Source organism: Nycticebus coucang, chromosome 6 (assembly GCF_027406575.1).
Source record: "Nycticebus coucang isolate mNycCou1 chromosome 6, mNycCou1.pri, whole genome shotgun sequence".
Lineage (NCBI taxonomy): Eukaryota > Metazoa > Chordata > Mammalia > Primates > Lorisidae > Nycticebus > Nycticebus coucang.
Window position 1 is genome coordinate 14,427,965 of NC_069785.1, and position 16,209 is coordinate 14,444,173.

General features: G+C 34.4%; 1 non-coding gene across 1 annotated transcript; it reads left to right on the plus strand.

Annotated features, from left to right (window-relative positions):
- Window positions 1-10,519: 10,519 nt before the first annotated feature.
- LOC128589320 (U6 spliceosomal RNA) lies at window positions 10,520-10,626 on the plus strand. The gene has a single exon (XR_008380915.1). It is a non-coding gene; the product is annotated as a U6 spliceosomal RNA (small nuclear RNA).
- Window positions 10,627-16,209: the final 5,583 nt, after the last annotated feature.

A 16,209-nucleotide genomic window follows, 5' to 3' on the forward strand; every position in this document is an offset into this window, starting at 1 on the left:
TAATGTATACAACATATTAAATGTCATATGTTGTATATAATGAATATATAGGCATAATTTTATACAAACCCTTTAAAATAACTGAAAAAAACAAAGGAGGCATATTCATTCTTACTTCCTTATATAATTGCACAATAATCTTTACCAGTTTGAATTTGAATTATCATCTGACGTCACTTGCCTGTAAAACTTACTTAAGTTCTTTAAGGAGAATCTCTTGTAACAAATGCTTTCATTTCTTCTTCGTCTTGGTAAGTCATTAATCTTCCTTCATTTGTGAAATTAGGAATTCTAGGATATTAGATTAGTTTTTGGACATGTTTAGTTTTCTAAGCACGTTTTATACATTATCCCATTGTCTTCGGCTTTCATCGTTTTGTGCTGACAAGTCAGCTATCGATCTTGCTGGAATTCCCTGTTGCTTTTAGCTCTGCCAACGTTTATAATGGCCACTATAAGAATTCTTCTGTTAAATTCTCCACTGATCATTTACAGGCCATATCTATTGATAGCTTTTTATTCAGCATATAGATCATATTTTCCTGGTTCTTTGCATGCTTTGAATTTGGTGGTTGGAAAATGAACATTTTAGATAACACAGTGTAGCAATTCCAGCTACTGGTCTTCCATCCTCTCCAGTGATATTTTATTGCTATCTGCTTGTATATTTGGACAGTGACAGGCTGAATTGTTTTAGTGAAGCACTCCACACACACACACACATACATACCCACACACACCCACACACACGTTTTGAGCCTCTGGTTTTGTCCCATTGGGAGGCACAGTTCAGGATATGCTCGCAATCACTAAGGGACAGCAGAGCTTTGTAGGTCTTCTCGCCTCCCTGATAATGTCTAGCTGTCAAACTCCACTAATTGTTAGTTCATTGCACTATCTTTTTCATCAATCATCCCATCAATTGGGAATAAATTGCTCTATAACCTAATCCAATCAAAATCCGGATACTTTGATGGGTAAGTTTCCTAGTTGCTACTTTCAAATAAACTTTGCTGAGACAACCTCAGCAACAATTTAGGATGAGATGAGAGACGCTGGTGTCCAATGCTGCAGGAAGAAAACCCTCCAAGTGGGATCTAAGTGGAGGAGGAGTCCTCTGCTCTTGGCTGCATAGTCTGGAGTGGTGTCTCTGCCATGCTGAGCTGAAGGGTATTAGGACATAAAGCATGATCTTGATTCAAATAATAATAATAATAACAAAAACTTCTAACTTTCCTAAGGAATGTTCATAGATTTTTTTTGAATGGATATTTCTTTGGTTTTCATTTTCCCTAATGACCATTTCTAAATGTTTAAAAATATTTAACAATATATTTTCTCTAGTTTCACTTAGTAGAGCATCCACAGAGTATGTCACCTGCTGTATAAGGAGTCACTGTCTCAATATTATTTATTTGTAATCAAGGAATTAATTGGCAGTTTCAACTGGCATCTGTAAGAATCAGCATATCAAATAAGAAACTCAAATTCTGTCAAAGATTAGACTCTTATGCTATATTTTAAACAACTATTCCTAAAGAACTAGGAAAATAATGAGATATGTAAAATGTCACCTTACCTATAGATTTCCAGATTATTTATTCTTTGGGTATGTTCTCATTAAAAAACCATGCCCTGATTATAGAAATTGACATCTATGTCTGAGCTGAGGTGACCCTTTCTTTTGTTTTTTTTTTTTTTGTAGAGACAGAGTCTCACTGTACCGCCCTCGGGTAGAGTGCTGTGGCGTCACACGGCTCACAGCAACCTCTAACTCTTGGGCTTAAGCGATTCTCTTGCCTCAGCCTCCCGAGCAGCTGGGACTACAGGCGCCCGCCACAACGCCCGGCTATTTTTTTGTTGCAGTTTGGCCGGGGCTGGGTTTGAACCCGCCACCCTCGGCATATGGGGCCGGCGACGTGCTCACTGAGCCACAAGTGCCGCCCGAGGTGACCCTTTCTTCTCAGCCTCTTGAGTGGTTGGAAAAACAGGTGCAAGCACACAACCACCCTCAGCTATGAAGTTCATAATTTTTATTTATCATTTTAAACATCTCATGATTAAAATGTATGTTTAACATAGTTACTAAAAATCACCCAATGCAGTAAACATGTTTACATATGGGTGGATGCGTATCAGGCTCATTTGAATTGTGCTTACACATTTTCATTCTAATATTTTAAAAATATCAGTGAACATCGTTGTCATGAAAACTTGAAGTGTTTTGATCAAGATCAAGATATCCTCTGTCTAGTTTACCAAAAGACTACAACTGTAATTCCTTTTTAAAAATTATAATGAACATTCGCATAGTGTCTTGCCAAGTCAGAGAAGACTTGAATTATAACAAAAATCAGTTAAGTAAGAGTTGATGGTGCAGATTCTCCCAGGAGTTCAGCCTTTCCCTGGATGTATATGTTAAAATTTAATTAAATCCATCTGGACCTCAGAAAACTATTGCAGGAACTGTTATTGCTATTAAACCCCCTCCCAGATAACTGAAAAAGTAGAAGAAATACCTAACACTGTTTTATTGGTAACAGGGCACAGCATATCTTTTCATAATATGATTCAAAGCTATGATCTTAGGGTCTAGAATATGTTTATTTTAAATTTTGTCTATTATACAATAAAAGAGTATTAAAAAGTTATATTTTTTCCTTTCCTGTTAATAAAATTTTCTGTTCTTTCATAAATTCCAAGTATAGAAAAATATTCTGAAAGTTGGTGAAGGGCTTTCATTGACCATACACAATATCACATATGTATATTTTATATAGATCAAGAAAATATGAAGACTACTCCATTTTTAGCTGTTATTTTGCATGGGAAGTTATTCCATATCTTTTTCGGAAGTAACAAATATATGTGTGTTGCAATACTGGGGCAAGAGAGGCAAAATAAGAGAAGATAGAATTATTAGAATATATCAACATTAATCCAACAATGAACTGGGTTCTTTTTTAATAAAAATAATCTGGACAATCTATATAAAGTTAGTTTCATCTCAGACTAGTAAAAAATCATTTTCCTTGTTTTTTTTAGTTGTTCCTAGGTTATACAACAAATAAGGACTATAATTACACGTGTCGTTTTTCTTATTTTTAAAAAATATTTTGTATAACATGATGAACATTTGTGATATATATAATTCATTTTATAAGTTGTAACATTGCATTTACATGATATAAAATATATTATAATAAAAATACATGTTTTTTAATAATTTAAAAGTATTTGATTTTGTATGTTTTATGTGTGAATGTAAAATAATAAAAATGGACATTTTTCTAATATTAATAATATCACATACATCTAAATACATATTTGGCAAGATATTCAAAACATAATTTTAAGTTCATTTACCTTGCCTTTGCAACTCAGGCTGTTGGCACAGAAACAGCAACTAGCACTCAGAAGCAGAATGTTTATAACTCTGATATTTCAGCTGTACTTGTCAGGATGATGATGAAAATGTCATTTTTCAAAGAAGCACCTGCAGGTTTTTGGCTCCAACAGGTTTGTGGAATATAACATTTTGGTTTCTGAAAAAGTTTTAGTTCATAATGTTTCTGTATAAATCAGAACTATGCCTGCCTTTCAAAAAGGCTTAATTACTCCAGATCTATTTTAGAAAATGTCTTTTTAAGGATAATAACTGATTTGGGGTAACAGAATTATAATGATCTACAGGATTTTCAGAGATCAATGAGGAAAATTATCATGACAATTTGCCGTAGGTCAGACATCTACTGGAGGAGGTTCTTTGAAGAGCCCCTGTGGGAGTGATGAGCACTCCTGTTCTACTTCATTTCCATTTGGCTATAAATCTGTGACTTCAGGATGTTTGATTCCAAGGGCTAAATCACACCTGAACAGTAGGCTGGTCCCCAGCTATCCTACTGCTGGCCAACAGATACCAAAACTAGCTCACTTTTTGATAGCAGTGACCTGATGTGCGTGATACATTTCTGCCAGCATTAGGCTTTAAAATGCTAATATTTTGCTGGTTCAAAAACCCAGTGATTAAGATAATCCTCATAATTTCCTCCCTGCAATGCATTTAGAAAATATGCCAATGGCTAAATTTTGTCAATGACAAATGAGTAAAGTAAAAGAGAGATGACTTGGGGTAAATATAGAAAAAGCTACTCAAATTAACATTTCAAGATTGAAATTTCCAGTTAAACAAAACACGATCGTCTTAAGGAAGTAAAAGGATGCGTACCCTTAGTAAGATTTTATATTCGTAGTTACATATATAAAGGACTCCAGCAAAACAACCTGAAAGATTTTATGGGTCAGGATAGCAATCCAGCATTAAAAAAAGACACTCAGAGCTATATACTCATTATCAAGACACATGTAGTCAAATTAGTGCAAAAGATTAATTTAACATCACTCATAATTCCACTACCAGCTTTTTGTGTAAGCTCAATCCTTCCTTTAAATGCCAAGATTTCTATAACAACAATATATAATCATAAAGATTTCATTAAGCACTGTCTTGTACTTTCATGAATATGATTTCATCACCACAGATTTGTTTAACCCATACTTTGGGTATGGTTTCTATAGACTACATTACCAGAAAGAACTGTGGCAACGTGAAGATGACCCAGAGAGTCCCCGCTCCCAAGGAAATCAACATGTAATGAAGAAGGTGGCCACGCAAAGAGTGTGGGCCACCTCCCTGAGCACATGTAATGTGGACCTCATTGGACAGTAAGGAAAGTGAAGTACAAAGAGGGAGAAACCACGGAAAGTCAACAAAGCAGCCTCTTCCATTCCCCATGGCCCTGACAGGCGGGTATTATTACAGTCTGGTTATTTACTTATGCAAATGAAGACAAAGACCCAGGAGAAATGTAGAATAACAGTCTCGTTGGTTGGAGATTTTAGAATTTTTAAATTTATAACTTTATAAGTTGAATTTTTGGAATAGATGGTATGTTTTAGAAAATAACGAAGGTTTATCATTAATGACTATTAAATTTCAGCAAAAGATTACACCTCCTTCAATTAGCCATCTACAGAACACACGTGTTTGTTGCTCTACTCCATACAAAGAAGATATGCACGTTTTTCAGGATAGTTAATCTTGACTGAATTAACTCTTTCTTTTTTTTTTTTTTTGGTTTTTGGCCGGGGCTGGGTTTGAACCTGCCACCTCCAGCATATGGGACCGGAGCCCTACTCCTTGAGCCACAGGCGCCACCCGAATTAACTCTTTCTTAACTCTACTTCAAGATCAGTTAGTGGATTTACTTTTCCTGAATGAGTTGAAGGAAAGATTAAGGGACAGAATTAACACTATTTGGATTTGAGGAAGGTCTGGCTGTGACACTGGTCACCAGATAGATTGGACAGGGTCAGTTCTGCTGATCTGGCTGGCTAGGAGGTGTCTCTCCCAGGTGGTTCATTTGTGAGTCTCCCACAGTTGGGAACTCTGTCAGGAGGGTGGCTGTTCTCTGGTCAAGGGCACACAAGTATCTGTGTTCCCCTGTTGCAACTTCTGAAAGCTTTCAAGTTCCATTTGTAGGCAAACTTGAGATTCCTCAGGTTCAAACTTGGAACACTCTGGACACATCCAAATGAGGTGTTGCATGTAGCAACATGAATATGCTTTTCTAGAAGGAATAAAGAAAGTGAGGGAAAGAAGAAAGAAGGAGATCAAAATGAAGAAAAGAAGGAAGGAAGAGTAGAAGGAAGAGAGGGAAAAGGGAAGGAAAGAGAAAGGAAGAGAAAATGATCCTTAGTTGGAGCTCCCTTATCAGCCTGGTACAGTAAAACATTATTCAAGATCCATAGTCTTCTCCTAAAGTACATTTTGTTTGTGTCATTCTTAATAAGATATGATACAGTTAATGGTACTCACTTAATAATTCAGTTCTGGTCTTGTTATGGTAAATAACATAATGGATTCCCTGAATGAAGGGTCTGCCAAAATTACGGAATTTGTTAATTAGAATAATCTTTCTATATAACCTAGTTTAAACACTAGCCTAACACAGATTATTTCACGTGTAACTTCTCTGTCAGATAAAGATTCAGTCTGTTTGAACGCTCAAACATAAGGGAGTTTGCCTTGCTGAATAGTAATCTATTTAATTTGGAGAACATAATTGTTTGACATATCTCCTATTCTTTTCAGAGTTAATGGATCTCCCAGAACATCTTTTCACTTAATTCCAAAAATACATGTAAAATTTTCAACTACAAGACTTGCACTGTATAAATTTACTTCCATATGAAAAGAAAAAAAGTAAATTATAAGGCAATTTTCAATCTTCACAATTCATATTAACCGTTTCCACATTCTTTAATGATTTTTTAGAACATCGAGATTCATTCCACTCATCTTAATGATAGATTAAGTCCTCAATGAGATTTATGGAAAATATTATTTGATATGTTTTTCACGTTTTAAAAATAAAGATGTATTGTAATTAGACCAAGGGAATCTTAAAAATGACACAGGCTGTTTTGCTTCCCACACCTAGATAGCAACACAAAGGCTAATAGATATTAGGCAATACATAAGTCTTTATGAAAAGACTATTTTTAAAATTAATTAACAATATATAAAACAAACACTAGGTTCCTTATAACTCCCTTAATTGAATTCTAAAATTCTACTTTCTGAATGTAAAATATTATTTCCCACATCTGTATATTTTTTAAGCAAGTGTTATGTTGTGGGTTTATACTGATTATTATTTCTATGTGCAACAATTAAATCAATTAAACTTGGTTTTTTCCACACAGTTAATGATGTCTTAAAAATAACACTCATTTAGGGTGATGCCTGTGGCTCAAAGGGGTAGGGCACCAGCCCCAAATGCTAGAGGTGGCGGGTTCAAACCCAGCCCTGGCCAAAAAATAATAATAATAACACTCGTTTAATAAAATGAAAGATAAAAATACAGCCGCACTTGTTAACACACAGGTTTTTTGTATTTGTGATAGGAGGAATGGGTTGGAGCCAAGTGTTTCATTAGTTGTTACTACCCTACCAAAAGCTTATTCAATTCAATTGCTGCTACTATTCTCTTAAATTCCCCAAAGCTCTGACTTATCTGCCGATACACAGAAATCACCAACAGACACACTAACCAACATTACAGAGCTTGATGCATTTTTATCATTATCCTTCACTAAGTACAGCATATTTTTACTAATCAAGAAGGCCTAGTTTGGGGCAGTGCCTGTGGCTCAAAGAAGTAGGGTGCCAGCCCCATATACCGGAGGTGGGGGGTTCAAACCCAGCCCCAGCCAAAAACTGCAAAAAAAAAAAAGAAGAAGGCCTAGTTTGATAAGTTTTTTACGTATTTTGAACTATGGCACAAGAATTTATGAAGAAAATAAGTATTTATTATTCAATACAAGTGGAAAGATTTTTATTATAATAAAATGTATTTAAAATTATGCAATTTTTATCTTTGGTATAAATCTGAGATTCCTATAAGGAACAGATAGATTCAGGTAAAAATATAAGATCTTTTCCTCTCTAATCCACTATATATACTTTGAAGAGAAACAAAGTAGATTTAGCCATCAGTCACAAAAGGTCTTTAGCATCCTCTGGAGATAGTCACATATTCATCTCCCTATGTAGATATATTTACCATCATTTTTAACTACAGGCAATACAATTGACCTAGATTTTTTAAGTTAATTATCTTAATCATATTTCACTTTTGGCTCGCTATCCTAAGGAAATGAAATCAGTATGTAAAGGAGATATCTGCTCTCTCATGTTTATGGCAGCATCATTTGTAATATTCAAGATAAGTGTCCCTCATATATACCTTGCCTGTTATTGGTGACAATATGGATAAACCTGGAGGATGTTATGCTAAGTGAAATACACAAGGCAGAGAAAGATGATTACCACAGGATCTCACAGATATACGGAATCTAAAAGAGTTGAACACTGAGAAGTAGAGAGGAAGAATGCTGGTTACCAGGGACCAGGGGTAAGTAGAATGTGGATATTTGGGGTTTCATTATCATCTAAGGAAATGAAAACAATTGAATGAATTCTTATAGCTTTCATTAAGTACATACATGTACAAGGCTCTATTTTCAGGACTCTGCCAGTTACTCTTGTTGTTAACCAAGGTATAGTTCTCTACGCATTTAATCTAACCTTGTACATGACTTCTTCATCAATTAAGTTAAATGGTAAGGCTGAGCTAGATTTTCCTATCTCTTGCCTTGCTGCTGCATCGTTAGAGATGCTGATGCCATCAGTTCTGGTATCAGTGAAAAGATGACATGTAGATCAGACCCAAACCACCCTGCCTCTGCCTGTGCCGCTGGGGCCTGGAGTCTTTCTATGCTCACTGCCTTTCCAGTAAATACCAGAAGCAAGCATCTTTTTTCCATCACCTGAAAGTTTTCGGTATATTCTCATGACAGAATCTAAAGTGAACCTTCTGGCAAAGGAGAACTTAAAACTGTATTTTGAAGAACCCCAATCCCAGCAGTGTAAATTGGACGGTAGGACAACTTGGGAGACATCGATTACTCATGATTTAAATCAGTAGGAAAGGGGACAGCTACCAAAAAGTAAGTTGAAATAATTATTGCAAAATTATAAATAAATAATGCAATCCTCTTCCTTTTCACTGTATTCAAATATCCCTTTTTATTGTTTACACATCTAAAAGTAAAACAAAAGTTTAAAACTATTAAATGACAATAGGGAGACAACACTATAATGATTTGAAAACTGGGAGAATTTCCTGGAAAAATATCAAAGCAGCATCAACATGAAAAGAAAATACTGACATCTGAAAACATTAACATTCTGCTGTACAAAATGTATAATAAAAAATAAAAATACTATCTGGAAAATGGTACTTACAAAGCAAATAACTGCTCTAATACCCAAACTATATGATCTTCTACAAGTTAATATTAGACAAACAGTACAATAGTTTAAAGTAAAAGTTTATAAAGTTTTTTTTTTTTTTTGAAATAGAGTCATCCTGGGTAGAGTGCTGTGGCATCACAGCTCACAGCAACCTCAAACTCTTGGGCTTAGGCAATTCTCTTGCCTCAGCCTCCCAAGTAGCTGAGAATACAGGTGCCCACAACAATGCCCAGCTATTTTTTGTTGTAGGTGTGGTTGTTTAGTGGCCCAGGCTGGATTCGAAACCACCAGCCTTGGTACCTATGGCCTGGCCCGTAACTACTGTGCTATGGGTGCCGAGCCAAGTGGGTAAAGATTTTATGAAGTAGGAAACCAGAAAGACTCATAAATGCAGAGTACTCAAAATAGAGCTAGTAATGTGAAAGCTGTAATATTAGTGGTTACAATATTGCTTCATCAGTTTAACTTAAAATTAAATGTCTGACCTGTTACAGCACATTGGAAAGCATGGAGAAAGGGAACTCTCACATACTGACAGTTAAAGTGGAAATTGCTGTAAAAAATAAAAGATACATTCATACCTAAAGTTATAATTTGCACGTATTTTTGAGTATAATACCTAAGGAGTTATACTTTATATTTTAAATTATTAAGAAGGTACAAGTTGTTTTGTTACATGGATGAGTTGCATAATGCTGATGTCAGAGGGCTTAGCGTGCTAGTCAGCAAAGTAGTTGACATTGTACTTGATGGGTGTGATATTTAATTGGAGAAAAATATTAAATAATAGGTCAAGTAATATATAAAAATAGTCAACATCCTCAACTGCAATGAAACAATAAATTTGGAGTTACTTTTACCAAAAGAATTTATTCAAAATAAAATAAATTCCAAATAACCACGTATTCATCAAAACAGAATAAACTCCAAATAACCATTTAAATGTTAAAAAGTGAAAACTATAATAAAAGAGAACCTAAGAAAAACTGTTAAATCATGAAAGGACTTTTTTGAAGCATGACGTTTAGATAAGAAAAGTTGAAAATATTATGTGAAATATCACTGAGAATTGATCTATATTATTTATATAAATAACTCATATGACTGAATTAGAAACTGAGAAAAGGTCATTACACAGAAAAATCAAGCGGGTTATATTAATTACAAATAAACACCTAGAAATGTCAATCCAATAATGAAAGAAACGGAAAAAAGCACCTCAATACCATTTTCAATCTGACAGCTTAGCAAAGATTTTGAAAAATGATCTCAATGTTTAAATTAGAGATATATTAAATACATTAAATGTGTATGCCTTTTAACTCCTATCTGACAGGAATTTAGATTGGAGTGGATTTTTTATTAATGTTGCATTTAGAAATGAAAGCCAAGAAGCAACCTACAAATGTGCACAGGATTTTAGTTACAGAGACCTCATCAGAATGCAAGAGAAAAAGTCTGGCAATTAGAAGCAATTTAAATGGTTACCCACAGATGATGCTTCAGTAAATTGAGCAAATTGTATGTCATATTATTTAACAACACTTAGGAATAATTTTTTAAAAAATAAATTATTTTTAAAATACTAACATCTTAGGAAGACAATCCAAAACACATTTTTGAAAGATATAAAACTTGGTGCTCGCTTCGGCAGCACATATACTAAAATTGGAACGATACAGAGAAGATTAGCATGGCCCCTGCGCAAGGATGACACGCAAATTCGTGAAGCGTTCCATATTTAAAAAAAAAAAAAAAGAAATAAAACTTGATGTTCTACATATTAATTATACACAAAATAAAATTAAATAATTAAAAGTAAGGCTAGGAATGTATGATAAATATACATCTGTACCTTGTCAGTTAACTTAGAGTTATATACTTTATTTTTATAATTATTAAATTCTCTAACATATATGTTTTTTAATAAACTGCATATATCCTATTGAATAAAATAATAAAGGAGGGATTATTTGTGAAAGTCTTTGGTGTGGTTTGAGAGCTAACTATGCAACAGAACAATGTAATTCAATCTTGAACTATGAATAGTGAATATGTTCTTCAGAGGTAGCAATAAAATTTTACTGAAATTTTTAATATTTTCCCCAATCCATTTCTACTTTGCTCCTGTAGCCATTTCACCGCCGTGCACATTAAACTCCTCGCATTTGTGGTTGCAGTGCCCCCATGACTGGCCACTTGCTTATATACTTTTAGACCCTGCCATGAGATATTCCTAAAGTGTTGCCTACTATTGAAACTCATTCAAAAACTTCTCCACTTCCAACTAAATGAAATTTGAATTACTCTGTCTTGCACTGAAACTCATTGTATAAAAGCATAATCTAGACTCAAATCTACTTTAACTGTTTATATATTTTTTATCTTCCTTAAGATTCTCTGAATTTTGCAAAACTGGTTAGATGTCTATTGTAGTCACTTTTAAACATGTATTGACTAACTGATCATCCCATTATTTCATATTACAAGGCATAAATTCATTGAGATTCATTGATAAGAAATACTCTCACAGTCTCCCTGCCTCTACTCCCAACCCCCTTATCACACACATCCATCTGAATTTCTTGGAAGCATTTATGACTTCTGCATGGTCCCATTCACATTCCGCATCTGTGATCAGCCTAGGCTGAAGTAGACTCCCTTTCTCGCAGTCCCTGCTTGCACCCAGTCCTTGTCCTCCTTAATTCACATCTCCTTATGCTATTTTTTGTTTCTGTATGCTTCTTTCTACTGTATTTGACCAGGTCTATGAAAGAAGATAGTTGAAGTCATTTTGATTTCTTCAAACTTACATACAAACTACCAGATACACTAAGGGATGAGGTGTTAAAACATGTGATAGAGGACCAAGCCAGCACTGCCAAATAAATTGAGAGGAGCAGGTTATGATGATTAGTCAACCTCTCAGATGAGCACGGTTGCCTTCTAGATTCTTTGGCATGTTTTACTAGTCTGTACATACATAAAACAGGCAGATTGGAATTGACAAAAAGGTATATCTAATCACTGTCCTTCACCTATCCTCAATGTATACTTCTACTAATTATTGCTTTCTCGATTACTATAGTAATAATACTAACACAAATAGCAGCAAACCAATGGGAAAAAGAAAGGGTATCTTAATTCATATTTCGACCATAGCTCAGCATCACAAACTCACACAATACCTCCCCAAAATTAATAGCAGTCAAAGATCCAAGGTGTTCAATCCTTCATATGAAAACACTTCTCATGAGTGCAACCAGAGAATAACCATGTCTGCTATAAAATGAATCCAGTCATAAGCACAATGAGTTCACGAGGGGTATTTAGAGGAGAAGGCAAAAACACACATCAGAAAGTCTTAGGAGTGATTCAAAGAAATACACTAGCAATCTCTATTTAGGGAATTTTTTCTTTTGGTTTACTAATGTAAGGGCTCACATCATTGTAGGTCTCTATTATGCATGATTTGAGATTTTAAAAACTCTTGACATTTTAAATTATATATGTAATTGCCATAAATCAATACAGCTAGATAGCTTTAAGTTTGTTAGGGGCTAATTTCATTTGAAGACAGAGTAACCCAAGTGAAAGTCTGAGCACAGAAAGCAATAACGACTTGGGAACTTCAATTGTTGTATTTCCAAAGTCACCGAGCCATTCCCAAAACAATGCTTGTCAAACTGAATTAAAGGGTCATTTATGATCTCTACATATTGTAAAAATTTTCTAAAACTCAGCCATGCTTATTAGTGCATGAACTTTAGAGTTTTTGGTATATTACAATTATGAAATAGTCATAAGAATATGTGGGAAGCAGAAAAACAGAAATATTTAAAAATCATAATTTAATGTGAATTATAAAGAATCCCACAGAATTAAGTCATTCACATACCAACCATTATTTTTAAAAACTTTTTTTGGCACTACTTTCTCTGCATCTACTGAGGTGATCATAAGGTATTTGCTTTTGTTTCTGATTATGTGGTGAATTATAATCACTAATTTACATATGTAGAACCATTCTTGCCTCTTGGGAGGAAGTCCACTTGGTCACAGTGGATTGTGTTTATGATGTGCTGCTGTTTCAGTTTGCTAGTATTTTACTGGGGATTTTTGCATCTATCTATATTCATAGGTCATATTGGTCTGTAGGTTTTTTTTTTTTTTTTGATATATCTTTCACTGGCTTTGATTATCAAAGTGATACTGGAGGGGCGGTGCCTGTGGCTCAAGGAGTAGGGCACCGGTCCCATATGCCAGAGATGGTGGGTTCAAACCTAGTCCCAGTCAAAAACCAAAAAAAATGGTTTTCCAAAGTGATACTGGCTTCACAGAATGAGTTGGGGAGAATTCCTTCCTTTGTGTTGAATAATTTCTGTGGTGTGCATACCAGCTTTTCTATGTAGGTCTGGTATAATTAAGCTGTGAATTCATCTGGTCCAGGGCTTTTCTTCATTGTTGTTGGAAATTTATTATTATTTTTATTCTTGCTTCAATCTCAATGCTCTTCATGATTGAGTGTTGGGATGCTGTGAATTTCCAGGAATTTGTCCATTTCCTCTATGGCTCCTAGTTTGTATATAGAGAGATTTTCATAGAATTTAAAGAGCAACCATTCATGATAAAAACCCTCAACAACTAGGCATAAAAGGAAAATATCTTCAAATTAGAAAAGCCAAATATGACAAACTCACAGCCAACATCATACTCAATGGGGAAAAGTAAAAGACATTCATCCTAAGAAGTGGAACAAGGCAGGGGCATCCACTGTCATCATTTACATTCAACATAATTCCAGCAGTCCTAGCAGAGCAATCGGGCAAGAGAAAATAAATAATGTGTAACTAAATCAGGAAAAAAGAGGTCAAACTATCACATTTTGCTGATAACATGATCTTAAATCTAGAAAACTCCAAATACTCTACCAAGAGACTTCTAGAATCAATAAATAAAGTGAGCTGACCTTACAAAATAAATATAGACAAATCAGTAGCATTTATATATGTTAATTACAATCAAGCTGAGAATCAAATCAGAGACTCAATACCATTCAAAATAGCTACGAAGAAAGTAAAATACCCAGTATAATAATATACTTAACTAAGGATGTGTAATACCTCTACAAGGAGATCTATAAAACAGTGAGGAAAGAAATCTCAGATGACACAACTGAATGGAAAAACATACCACGCTCATGGATTGGTAGAATCTATATTGTTAAAATGTCCATGCTATCCAAAGTGATGTATAGATTCAATGCACTCAATTCCCATCAAAACATCAATGTCATAATTCACAGATCTAGAAAAAATTATTTGTACTGTATTTGAAATCAGAAAAGATCCCAAATAGCTAAAGCAATCTTAAGAAAAAGTAAATAAGTAAAAATCTGGAGGCATCACATTATCAGAATTCAAACTATACAACAAGATGATAGTAACCAAAAGAGCATGGTATTTATGCACAAAAAAAGAGATATAGACCAATAGGACAGAACAGAGAACCCAAATGCAAAACCATCCACATATAGCCAACTAATCTTTGACAGAGCAGAAAATAATATACCCTGGAAAAAAGAACCCCTATTCAAAAAGGGCACTGAAAAATTGGATAGCCACATGCAGAAGAATATAACAGAATTCATATGTCACCACTCACAGAAATTAATTCAAAATAGATAAAAGACTTACATGTAAGACTTGAAACCATAAGAATTCTAGCAGAAAATGTAAAAAAAAAAAAAAAAAAACTAGACATTGGCAAAGAAACTCTCCTAGACATTGCAAAATCTTCCAGGCAAAGATTTTATGACTAAGGTTACAATGGTAAATCATGGCAACAACAACAAAAATAAATTAATAATAAGACATAATTAAATTCAAAAAGCTTCTGCACAGCTAAGGAAATAACAGAGCAATTAGACAACCTATAAAAGGTGAGAAAATATTCACAAACTGTACATCTGATAATATCCAGGATCTACAAAGAACTCAGGAAGAACTCAAAGAAATCAGGAAAAAACAAATCAAACAACCCCATTAAAAAAATGGGCAAAAGACATGAACAGAAGCTTTTCAAAAGAAGATAGACAAATGGCCACCAAACATATGAAAAAATACTCAACTTCACTAATCATCAGGGATATTCAAATGAAAACCACAATGAGATATCACCTTACCCCATTAGAATGACTTTTATTAAAAAGTCCAAATCACAGATGCTGGCATGGATGCAGAGTGTAAGGAACACTTATATACTTTTGTTGGGACTACAAATTAGTGCAACCTCTGAGGAAGCCAGTATGGAGATTTCTCAAAGAGCTAAAAAAGTAGACCTACCATCCAGAACGGCCATCCCATGTTGGGTATATATCTGAAGGAAAAAACATCATTTTATCAAAAAAAATACCTTCATTAGAATGTTTATTCAGAGCAGTTCACAACTGCAAATATGTGAAATCAAACAAGTGCCCATCCATTCATGAGTAGATTGACAAAATATAGTGCGTATATACCATAGAGTATTAACTCAGCCATTAAAAAGGACAAATTAATGCCATTTGCAACAATTTGGATGAAAATGGAGACCATTATCCTAAGTGAAATATCTAAAGAAAGGAAAAACAAACATCACATGTACTCATTATTAAATTGGAACTAACTGATAAGCACACATGTGCACAGAGGGGAGTAAGACTCCGTGGAAATCAACCAGAGAGGAGGGGGAGGCTAGGATGTGCAAAAACCCATCAAAGGGTGTAAGAACAATATCTGGGTGATGGGCACCCCTTTAGCCATGACTCAAGCATTATAAAATTGATCAAGGTAACCAAAAACATTTGCACTCACAGAATGGTTTGAACTTAAAAAAATATCAAAGAAGGAAATAACGAAAAATAATGTATGGTGGTGGTGTTAACATTTTTTATACTAATTAAATAAATCTTTGCAGCCTGAAAAAGAATGTTCTTGTTATTTTTATCTAAATAGCAAGAAACTTATAACTATCCCAGCGTTTTATCATTATACTAATTTTCACACAAATCAATATACTTCTTTCGTGGCAAGTTAGGTAATGGGACCACAAAACCCCTTCCCTCTGAGAACCTGGGGACTATTGACAGTCATAGGAATAAAGAAAAGACTTGGTTTGGTTGAATATTGGCTCTGTCACTGGAGAAGGGACCTGCATGTATTAAATGAGCAGTCAATTTTTTCTCTGATCAAACTTCCTAATAAATCTGAGAAAATGTTCCCTCAGTCTATTTGTCCTTCCATAGCAAAGCATCGCAGCCTTGGCCACTTATAAAAATAACTGAAGTA